The sequence below is a fragment of the Danio rerio genome, chromosome 24 (assembly GCF_052040795.2).
Source record: "Danio rerio strain M-AB ecotype USA chromosome 24, GRCz13ab, whole genome shotgun sequence".
In the NCBI taxonomy this organism is placed as follows: Eukaryota; Metazoa; Chordata; class Actinopteri; order Cypriniformes; family Danionidae; genus Danio; species Danio rerio.
The window spans coordinates 26,686,255-26,698,571 of NC_141044.1; the positions used below are offsets into that span (position 1 = coordinate 26,686,255).

The 12,317-nt window shown below is 37.2% G+C and overlaps 1 long non-coding RNA gene across 11 annotated transcripts in view; it reads right to left on the reverse strand.

Moving 5' to 3' along the window:
- The window catches only part of LOC137489241 (uncharacterized), a 327,340-nt gene that overhangs the window by 194,363 nt on the left and 120,660 nt on the right, over nt 1–12,317 (reverse strand). For 10 of the 11 annotated variants that reach the window (XR_015524998.1, XR_015525000.1, XR_015525001.1 and 7 more), the window contains exon 3: nt 5,431–5,540. The exons of the other annotated variant lie outside the window; for it this stretch is intronic. This is a non-coding gene — a long non-coding RNA (uncharacterized LOC137489241). The remainder of the gene's footprint in view (nt 1–5,430; nt 5,541–12,317) is intronic. 11 annotated transcript variants of the gene reach the window in all.

Genomic DNA, 12,317 nt, shown 5'->3' on the forward strand with positions numbered 1-12,317 from the left:
ACATGCTGCAAGGCTGGCAGTCATTAATATTTGTACAAATTGTGTTTTTAATATAAATCTAAGTTTAAAATAAAAGCTATTAAGAGTTACCGTGCATTTATTATAAGAGGAGGAAAGGTTTGTGGACGACAAGACTCTCCACAAACGGACTCCCATTTATCAGGAACAAAGGACCCCAAAAGTGGCAGAGAGTAATGAGGGGAGAGAATCTCTCTCTTTGTGATAATATGGAGAAATTAATTAAAAATAACGAATGGCGGCTCCTTCTTCACTCGCAAAATCATTTATTACAATGGTAATTGCTCCTCCCTATTGCAGGTTAATTCTTTAAACAGTGTTCTACATCAAGATATTCAAATTCTCCTAATCTATAATTCATGATATACTTTGTACCAGGCAAAGCTGTTAAATATTTAGTGAATCATTGCCCACAAACTTAATCACCCTGCAGAAACCGCATGTGTTTTTAATGCATTTTTCATTTCTTTCTTTTCTCCATTTAGTTAAAGTGATACACTTGGTGGTAATTTCACAATTAAGGATTAACATAAAACAACTTAACACAATGAATTAATTAACAGACTTTGTGTGGAACTGGCCTACCGCACAGCATGAGCCGTAATTACCATTCTGCTTTATAAAGTTTTAAGCGCGATACATATTTTACGCTGATCTAATGGAACATTCATTAGGTATTCTTGTTGCACCTCTGTTTACTGCTAGTGCTTATATCTTCCACATCAGTGCCGCAGGCCCGCGGAGCAGGAAATGTGATCAGCAAGGTCATGAGGCATTTCATCACTTCCTGTCACTTCACTACAGGAGCTCCGCATCAAATAGTAGTCAGGTCATTCATAATAAGCTGTACATTTTCAGGTCTTAACTGGCTTACTATTGCATAAAATTGTATGTAAGAATTATGAAACATTTATGAAAGATGGAAATAAAATAATTTTTCCAGTCTCCAAATTTAAATATACAAAAAACGTGTCGGGGGTGACTTCTTAGATTTGGGAAACTCATATTACTACTACAGTTATGCTACTATTACTAATACTACTACTACTACTAGGAATAATAATATTAATAATAAAAATAATAATGATAATAATGGCGACGTGGTGACGCAGTGGGTAGCGCTGTCGCCTAACAAGTTGCTGGTTTGAGCCTTAGCTAGGTCAGTTGGCATTTCTGTGTGGAGTTTGCATGTTTTCCCTGTGTTGGCGTGGGTTTTCTCCGGGTGCTCCGGTTTCCCCCACAAGTCCAAAGACATGCGCTGCAGGTGGATTGGTTAAGCTAAATTGTCCATAGTGTATGTGTGTGAATTAGAGTGTATGGGTGTTTCCTATGGGCTGTAGCTGGAAGGGCATCCACTGCGTAAAACATGTGCTGGATAAGTTGGCGGTTCATTCCGCTGTGACGACACCAGATTAATAAAGGGACTCAGCTGAAAAAAAAAAATGTATTGAATGATTAAATGAATGCAGGGCCAAAGGAGGAAACAATGTTTACCAAACTGTTTACCAAATGACCAACTCTTTACTTCCATGTGGTTCAATATTTAGCTGTTATTCTTATTATTTACTTAAAAATTAAGTTGCAATCAGTATTGTTTAATGGCTGAGTATCCCCTGTATAAAAATACAGAGGTAAAATCATTATCTTGAATATGCTTGTGCAGTTAGAAAGCACAAAAATACATATCCGATCCACAGGAATCATCCAACCCAAGTTTTCTATGATTTCATCCCCATTAAACTTGTTCTTGGTACAGGATGTTAATGTACCGGCAGCTCTCATGGTAATGTAGCAGTAATGATGCAAGCGTCTTTTACATCAATGGTGTATCTAACACACGGTGGGCTGTTTGTGTCTCTGCATGATTCAACATCCAATATCTTCCACCTGTTCTTTCAGGATTCAGAGGTGCGATGCTGTTCTTTAGCATACGAGGTCGCCTACTTAGCTGTGAATAACATCACATCACAGCAAGGTGATACAAAGACTCCGTCGCCTTACAACAAACAGGACATACAGCAACAAAGTACACAGTTACATTTTAAACAGCCTATTTCAATGATTCATTCAGAGACACTTTGTGCCTGATGTATAATTCATCATTTCGCCGTCATCCCTCTCCACCGCTGTCAAGTAACAAACAATGAGTTTTTGATGTGAATAATTTAAAGTGTGTTACGCTGTGCTAATATTATCCAAGAAGAAGAAGTGAGCTTTTCATTATAACACTTAATTTCCCACTAGACCATTCTTACGAACAAGTCATCTTTCCGCCAAAAACTTAACAACCATATGCTTTAAAACATAAAAACGCCATATTCTGAACCGTCTGTAGCAAGGTATGTCATGTATATGTTCAAATAAGATGCCGTTTTCGAGTCGGAATCCAATACCAGCCAATAACAGGATTTCAAAAAGGGGTTTACACTTCAAAAACTCCGTCCCATGATCCCAGTGCTTCCCAAGGCAGAATCCAGAGCTCCGACAGCATCAGAGCAGATACATCAAAATAACTCTGTCGTGAATTATATCCTAAAGCTCCAGAAACCCCCTCCTCTTCCACTTCTCATATGTTGTTGTGTGCAAATGTAGCAATTAATGGATTCCCCAGAGGAAACTTTTATTGCTCAGAGGTTGCTCTTTCACAGCTCACGAGAATTAATGGAGTTTCCAGTATTGTTTCATTTGAGTATTGTCACGTTCTTCCCCTTGAATATCTTATGAGATATATACTATAAATGAGGGAGGTGGGGGGGGGGGGGGGGGGTTAATTAGCAGGGGAAAAAATGCTAAACAATTTCGGCAGATGGCAAGAATATTTACATGAATACTGTACACAACTCAACTGTTGTTATTCTATTACATACACAGCATGCAGATGAGTGAAATGGCATTTCTGACAGACCAAGTTGCATGAGATGCTACTGTATATTAGCCTTTTTTGGCATGGTATGACATGTTGTAAGAATTCATATGCTATAAGAACCCAATCTGAATCTAATAACAAAGCTTACACCTATATGGAAAAATTTAAATAAAAGTTAAAGCACCATAAGATTTCACAATCGCTTGTGAACGAATCAATTGTCAAGAGAACTGTCATGTTGTATTGGAGATTGGACAAAAGCAAAAATACATGCATTCATTTTAAACTCTTTGACTTTGTTTGAATAGCGTTTGAGTTAGCCAAATCTAAGCACAATTTCAATGTTGAGATCTTTTGGAAAGTCTAATGGCTGTGCATATTAGATTACCATAGGGAAGAGAAAGCTTAATCTATTTTCTGCTATAGTCTACTTTTCAAACACTATACAAAATATTTATTATAATATATTGTAATTGTACAACAACAAAAATCACTCTGTATGACTAACTTTCCTCTGCGGAATGCAAAAGAAAATATTTTTAAAAATTTAACCGCTTAATAGGTAACATCACATCAAATGCTGCCATCAGAACACCAAACAAGCAGACTGGGACCACTCAAAAGATGGGTCTCAAAGAAGTTTTAGTCCACTCAAAACTTTTTTTACTTGATTAAAATGTATAATAATATTAATAATAATAATTCCTTACAATTATATAGCGCTTTTCTGGACACTCAAAGCACTTTACACATTGGGGGAATCTCCTCATCCACCACCAGTGTGCAGCATCCACCTAGGTGATGCGATGGCAGCCATATTCAGGGCCGGCGCTTCCATAGAGGCGACCTAGGCGGCAGCCTAAGGCGGCAGAATAGAGAGGGCGGCGTCCCCAAAACAACCCTCGCCACCCGCGCCCTCATCTGGTCTAGGGTCGCAGAATAGAGAGAGCGGCGTCCCCTAAACTACCCTCGCCACCCGCGCCTCAGATATATCCGCGTCTGGCGCGGCAGAATAGAGAAGGTGGCGTCCCCTTAACTACACTCGCCACCCGCGCCTCAGTCATAGCCGCGTCTTGGCCGGCAGAATAGACCCCCCCCCCGGTTTAAGTTTAGGTTTTAGGGCGGCGTGACCGTCCTTTGCCTACAGCGGCAGTTCAGCTTGCTCCGGCCCTGGCCATATTGCCCCAGACCGCACAACACACATCAGCTGGTTGGTGAAAAAGCCAATTAAGATATGGGGATGATTAGGAGGATATGCTGGACAGAGTCCACTGGGTAAATTTGGCCAGGATGCCGGGGCTATACCCCTACTCTTTTTCTAAGAACATCCTGGGATTTTTACAACCACAAAGACATCCAAAACATCCAAAAGTTGACACTCACTGAGCAGTATAGAGTCCCTTTCACTATAATGGGGTGTTAGGATCCACACAGCCTCCCTAACACCACTTCCGGTAGCAACCTAGCTTTCCCATGTGGTCTCCAATCCAGGTACTGACTGAGTGCAACCCTGCTTAGCTTCAGTGGGCGACCATGTGAGAGTTACAGCGGGCTAGCTGTGAGCAATTTTACGTTTATATTAAGTAACTAAGTTGTTTTGGAATATATAGTAGTCAATATTAGAAGTTGGTCAAAGTGTTTTCTTTAAATTGTCCTAAAAATATTCAACAACACCAATTACAATTTTTGCAAAGCTTTTGATACACTTTAAATGTTGACAACTGTAATCATTGGTTCAAACCAAATGAGAATTTAAGAAATTGTGAAAAGTAGATTCAGCACAAAATTCACCTCACCTAAAACTTAGATTCATGTGAGCTAAAACATATTCTGTGGGTAATCTTCAGCGAGTCATGTTTTGAGTCTGGTGTTAACCCAGTATTAGTTGCACATACAATAATAACTGTTATATTACAGAAGTAAGCCATTTGTGTTTGCACAGACATAACGGTAAGTAAATACTGACAGAATTTTCTCTTTTAGGTAAATGCTTTCATTACGTTTAAATTACAGTGAATGCACCAACCAAATATCATAAACCCTATTGTAAACATGTTAACTAGAGCAAAAGGATCTGCATTAAATTGTGAACTGTTGTTTGGTATGGCTTTAGAGTTGTATCTGTGCAGTAATGTCTGCGTCCTCCTCTCTCCAGCTATCTTGGAACTTCTTTCCGGATAGATTGTGGAGTATTATCGATATCATGGTGCCAGAGGTTATCTATACCATTCACACTATCAGAGCGCAGAGAGCCCGAGATGAAAATCAACCCATCAGAAGACATTTTCCATAGTTTCATTACAAAAGATTTAAAAGATGAGGGCTTCAGTCAGATCATTGCAGATACAGCTCCTATAGATTGAAAATATGCTATAAATCTATAATGTGGAAATAGGCAGCGAGCAAGGAGGAGGGCAGGTATTAGCAACCTATTGTATAGATAATTGACGATTTCCTATGAAGCTTTTCAAATGGGCCTCCCATCTTTGAATCACTTTCATCCCATTGAATGTGAGACTCTGATTGTGTGAAATCACCACAAGTACCTTCAATTACAGGAGGCAGTCAGCGTAGGAAATGGCTGCTGTAGGTCAGAAGGAGAAACGGCTCTGTGAAATGGCAGATGAAACGTCGCCTTCAGCAGCAGTCTACATACCTATATGAGCAGATAACGTGTATTATTTAGGGCTTGATAAAGCGCAGCCCATAAAATGAACAAGCATTTGGATAAACAATGGTGGAAGAACATGCAGAGATACTAAGACTCTGTAAGATGACACAAGAGGAGAGGACAAGTGAGAAAGGGGGAAGGAGAGAAAGAATGTTAATAATAATGACATGATCATTTGTTTTCTAATATTAGACAGACTGGTCTTGAAATATTGATCAAATACAGAAATATTGCCTACAATATTGCACATTTTCAAATTAAAATATAATGATATAACATAACTTAACAAATTATTATTATTATTATTATACTAGTATCTAAGTGACATAATAAATTTTTAGCAATTTGAGTTGATTCAGGATAAATAAAAGGCATTAAATCATTATTGTTTCAGAAAATAAAAAGGTCAAAATCAAGTATTTATGCAATAATATAATATAATATAATATAATATGATTTTCTTATTTAGAGTAAAAATTCATCACTGTCACAATCATCTAAGTGGTAAAAAAGATCCATTTTAGGGAATGGTCATGTCAGACAGGGACTATTTTTCCTTCCGCTTGTCTGAACTTGCAGAAATGATGAAAAGTGTCCAATCACAGGACGCATTCACACAGAAAAAAATAATCTGGAGTCATTTTACACTAAATAATGGCAAGGCTAGATGGGACATTTGTTTTAAAGTGTTTGTGTGACATCTGTAAAAGAAAAACTGCTAAAATACAAATTTAAATCTATAATCACAGTTAATATATAAGCAGAAAACTAGAGCTCAGTGACATGATGGCTTTTAAGGATCATGTATAACAGATGTAATTACCCATTTATTCTTATAAGATATATTATCATTGACTAGCCAGCTAATCTCATAAAATACATCTAAAATAATTTATAAATGCAACATTTCATCATGATTATTGTACATTACACTTAAACGTTCACTTATTCAGTGCTAACCAACCAACCTGTAGGTCACACATATTGTCACACGGGTTCAACCACGCATACCGGTTGCAAAAAAACAACCGATTGCAATAGCAAACATGCCGTGTTGTGCAGTAGGATGCCAAAATCGCAAAAAAAAAGCCCAAAAATAGAAAACTTAAATTTTACCGTATACCACACTGCTTTTAATGCCAAACACAGACGTCTTTGGCTAACAGCCATCAGAAGAGCTGAAAGGAGTGAGTACCTAGTTAAAAACACTCAACTTTGCAGTACTCATTTTATATCAGGTAAGTTGACACTATGCTGAATCATACACATTACTCGCTTTTGATTGCACCAATGATTTCAGCAAAAACAGTAAATATGGTTAAACTGCAGACACTAAATGCAAAGAATGAAGTGTACATACTCTGCCATACAGGTGTAATTCGCTGTCAGAATGCAGTTGTTTTGCTTGTTGATGACTACCTAGGCCTTGTACAGTTCTGTCTTTTTCATTGTCTTTGGCTAGGCAGAAACTCATTTTTTAGCACAACAAAGTTTTGAATCTGGTGATCATGGAAAATTATTTCTTGCGCATGACCACACAGAACAAAATTGTAGGCATCCAAAGACTTGGCGTTCAAAGACTTTAAGTTCTCGCTTGTAAAATCACTTGGAGTTTCAATGAGATAGTTGCATATTTCGGGCTGGATGCTTGGCTATTTGTCTTATCCAATATCCATTGGGAGGGTGCTATTGCAACTGGACCTGTCAGACAAACGCCGCTCACTTAAACATTAATTTTGCCGAATAATATCCTTATCGCTGGGTGACAAGCTGTTATAATGCGCTGGAAGCATAAAAATAATATAGCATGTAAGCATGTAAATAATATATATATAATATGTAATTAATGTAACTTTTCTCTAATACAATAACGAACTCTGTACTGCATTGGATATCATTTCTTCAATGTAAATGCTAGCGCTCCTGTTTTTTTCTGCACCCTCGATGTGCACGCATCCTGAATGTTTACAAACCAGTAATTCGTCTGTAAAGAGTGATTGTAAATTCATCTGTTCAAGATGAACCCATCGAAGTTCCAACAAACCTAAATATGCCTTAATATTGTCCATTGAAATCCATCTATAAAATGACGGCCAAACATTTATAGATTTAAGGCTTAAATGAAGCCAGGTTGATGCTACTGTATGTGGTTACTAGTGAGGATGCTCGTTGACCAACCATTATTGTCCAAATTCTGAAGCCTGAATATCTCTTTAATTCTCGTAAAAAATCCATTTTTATGTTTTCCACCAGTTTGAAAATCATATGTATGGCTTTGCAAAAGAAACAGTACATTATGTTTTGCATCACCCTCCTCCTGCTGCAGGACACCGCACATGGTGAAGTGTAATTTTTCAAACAAGCCCCCTACACTAAATACGAGGCCGAGTAATTGCAGTACTAACGAGTACACCAAACCAGAACACACACAAGTTAGCGAAAGCGCTGCGCTCACTTCTATTAGCCTTCTCTTGGCCACAGCAGGAGATAATCTCTCAATCAGCGTAATGAGGAAATATATACGGTTTGATCCCAGCAGCTGACGCCTGGCCTCAAGACCAATTTACCTTTTAAATCCTAAAAGAACTTTTTCTGCCATTACACTATCCTTCAAAGAGAGAGGGGTTCAAATCCTCCCACAAACCTTGATTTATTTCCCCTGTTGGACGTCTCTTCTTTGTTTTAATTAAAGCAAATTCCGCCGAGGGCAAGTCGCACAGAGGCCGAAGGGAATTTTTCTAATTATTATACCCATCAAGAGTGAATCTGGGTGATTAAAAAAAGCTGCGCTTCCGAAGGTGCCACATATGACCGGGATCGGAACGGCTCCGCACTTTTTGTTTGTATGCGAATTAAAAGGATTTTCCTAACCCATAAAACAAACCTGCTTCTAATGAAGATCTCGCTCTGAAGACGATTCTACCCCCAAGATGAGGCTTCTTTTAGCCATGCCATATTTCAAAGTGCAATGCAAAGAGATAAAAGCATTGGCATACTGCTTGATTTACTGCCCAGCATATTAAAAACTACATTGATTCATTAATATGTAAACTGCCTCGGTGTCATTAATATTGGGGGTTGGAAAGGCCAGCCTAATGCCGGACCTGTGTAGATTGGGTTCAGGGCTTCTATTTCAACTGGGCCCCTCACCTTTGTTCTCCTCAAGTCCCAAGGGTAAGCAAGGCGAATAAATATGCTTGATTACTTATGGTACACTCCCATCAAGAGACAAATATATGCAATTATTTGAGCGTCTCACGCAGCCGTAAGTTAAATGGAATTAAACATGATGCTACCTCCTTCATGATGAGCGCTAAGATTGGGTTAGAAATGTCACGTAACATTTAAAAAATGACATTTGGCTGCCGTTTCTCTGATGCTCCAGTGTGCAGATGCACAAAAAGAGCAGAAGAGCACTTTTTTATCACTGGAGCTAATTGAAGTGTGTTCTATATGCAGAGATGAAATTACATTCCTTTCATATTTGAGGCCTTTTCAACAGATGAATGCTTTGCATTCATTACATAAAAGGTGAAATTGATCAAAATAGCAAATAGAGGAATCAGAGGCTGCTATACAGATAATCATCCGTCACTTTGACGATGACGACCTTGAGTTGTAAATTTTCCATCTTGCTCTATTTTTACTAGTCAGCAGAATATCGGAGAGCTGGGTGTTATAATGTGACAAGAACACATGTAGAAAAAACTATTTTTTCTGCTCCTCAAATGTAAAAAAAGACAAGAAAATGTGATTAACTGATTTAAAAGGATAGTTCAGCTGGACATGAAATCATTTACACACTCCCAATGCTTCTAAACAATTCTTTCTTCTGTTCAACACAAACAATATTTTCAGAAAAATGTTGGAAACTAGCAGCCATTAACATCCAGACAAAAACAAAAAATACTATCATGGAAGTCTACAGCTGCTGCTTTCAATATATTCTTCAATGAATCTTCCTTTGTGTTCAACAGAAGAAAGAAGCTTAAACAGGTTTGGAACAAGTGGAGGATGAGTAAATGATAGATGTATGAGAGATTAAAGAATACTACAGTATTACTACTATTGCACTAAAATTCTAACTCTCACATTCTATTTTATACCTATTATGTTATATATAAATGAACAAATAAACAATCAACAAATGTATTATAATATTATTATATTATTATAATAGCATATTATAATAGTTTACAAAATATACTTTTTATTAGAGATTGTATTATTTGTCTATTACTAGCCTGGTTTCTCCTGATGTGTTTTTCCCTCACTTTCGTCAAATGGTGGGGTTTGTTCCTTGCCACTGTCGCCACTGGCTTGCTTGGTTTTGGGACTTGTGGAGCTGCGCATCGATGGATTTGATCTTCAGTGTTTGGACTTGCAGCAGTGAAAATTAAACCACGCTGAACTGAACTTAAATGAAATTCAACTTTGAAAACTGGACTGATGCGGTTTCAATTTACTAGATCTTCTACGTTAAGCTGTTTTGACACGATCTACATTGAAAAAGCGCTATAGAAATAAAGATGAATTGAATTGATCGAGTATCTAAGTGACAATTACATTTTTAGCAAATTGAGTTGATTCAGAATAAATAAAAGTACCTTTTCATTAAATTATTATTGTTACAGAATATAAAAAAGTCTAAATAAAGTATTTATGCCATAATCTAATCTAATCTAATCTAATCTAATCTAATCTAATCTAATCTAATTCAATACAATACAATATAATACAATACAATACAATACAATACAATACAACACAATACAATGCAATGCAATACAATATAATAAAATATTAGTAGTTATTTTATTTTAATATAAAAGGAAAATTAATGTTTATCATAAGTGACAAAATCTATAAGACAAAATAGATGTTCATGCACAATGCAGCATTGTCTCAATTCTGGACACACATACAAAAACTCATATTTCTTTTTTTAGCAAATAGCACAACATCTATTGAATTATCTATCATTCTTTTTATAAGTAGTGATTATATTATTTTGTTGATTCATTTATTGATTCACAGACCCGATTTTTATTTGTAATTAACAAAATGGCCGAAAACATCTTTACAGTAAGTATCCATTACCCTTTTTTAACTTCTGGATACACAGACCAGACACACTATTCAACAAAAAAAATAATTATAAAGCCTATTTCATAATCCCTATTGTTTACATACCCAATTGTTTTAGTAGTTATACATAGTCCGTAATAAATGCCATAGTTTTAAACCCCTTGTTGATCCAATTGTACATTCAAGACCAGATACCTTAATTTTTACCTTAAATTATCATTCAATGTTTATACAACAAGCTAAAATACCATTTAAGTGAAATCCACCTCTGCTTTCTCGGTTTTCGCTCTTTCTTTTTCCACTCCAAGGAAAGATCTGGCCCAGAATGCGGCTTTATCTAATTGGTTTATTGTCTTGAGAAGCTGGTGACAAGGAGAGTCAGAGGCAAGCTTTCATCAGAGGTTATTTGGAGAAATAACTAATTTCAGTCTTTCTCCCAGCACGGACTCAACGTGCTGCCTCTGAGTCAGGCTCTCTGGAGAGTTCATTAAGACAGTGGCATTCCAGATCTCCTAGTCAACAACTAAACATGGCAGTAACCTTTATACTGCCACACAAACCGTCTCGACTGCACATGCTTAAATTCCACTGTCCCACTCATATTAGTACTTTACACAGACAAAGAACCGGGAATGTTTACAGAGAATTATATAGCTGTGGGCCAACTCTGAAAGGAAGTATTAAATTAGAGCACACAATTAGAAAGCATTAGTAAGCAGTGCTTGAAAATTGTTTGCATGAAAACAGCTCAAAATATTAATATTTTGAACATTAGGGGGGGAAAATATGCAGAGAATAGCTCTGAAGTCAACTTTTGTCTATCCAATAGCATAGGTGTTTAAAAAGACCAGCCATATATATATATATATATATATATATATATATATATATATATATATATATATATATCCCATATATATATATGTCTGCAGAGTGCCTAACACATCCCAGAAGGTACGTTTTTTTGCAGTTTTTTGTTTTTGCAAATCCACCAGAGGTCATTGTGTAGTAGGGATGGGAAGATTAACCGATATGTATCGATACGCGGTCATGCGCGTGCACGATGCGAGTGCATCGGTTGAGCAGCAGAGGATGAATGAAATTTTGGAAGCAAATCGAGATGCATCGGTTTTTGCGAGATGCATAGATTTTTCCGAGATACAGCTTATATTTTTAATATAGAATGTATTTTTTATTTATTAACAAGTGTTGTCAACCTGTTTTTGTCGCATAATTTAATCGACCTACATAAAGTAAGCCTTAGCAACGGATTTGCGGATGTGCACACACTACAACTCAGTGTATCAGGTGTGCGGATGAAGCTAGTGGAGCGCCCTCAGAAAGCGCGAGAAGCAAAACAAACATTTTATTCCTTAAAACTGAGTTTTAAATCTAAAGTATGGCAAGCAACATTATGGATTTAAGGATGGACGACATGACAGGACAGATGCAATTTGCAAAATGTGCCGCGCATCTGTAAAATACGCGGGCAGTATGACTAATCTGATATCTCACTTGAAGCGGCGCCACGGTGTTGTTGTGGAAGCATCTTCCAGTGTTTCTGCATCCCCGGCTTTCGCACTGCTTCAACCAGCTCCAAAAGTGGTGAGAAAAGCATTGCAAGTTTTTTTTCCATGCGCAACAGTTCTGCTCGCTCTACGCCAATAACGAATG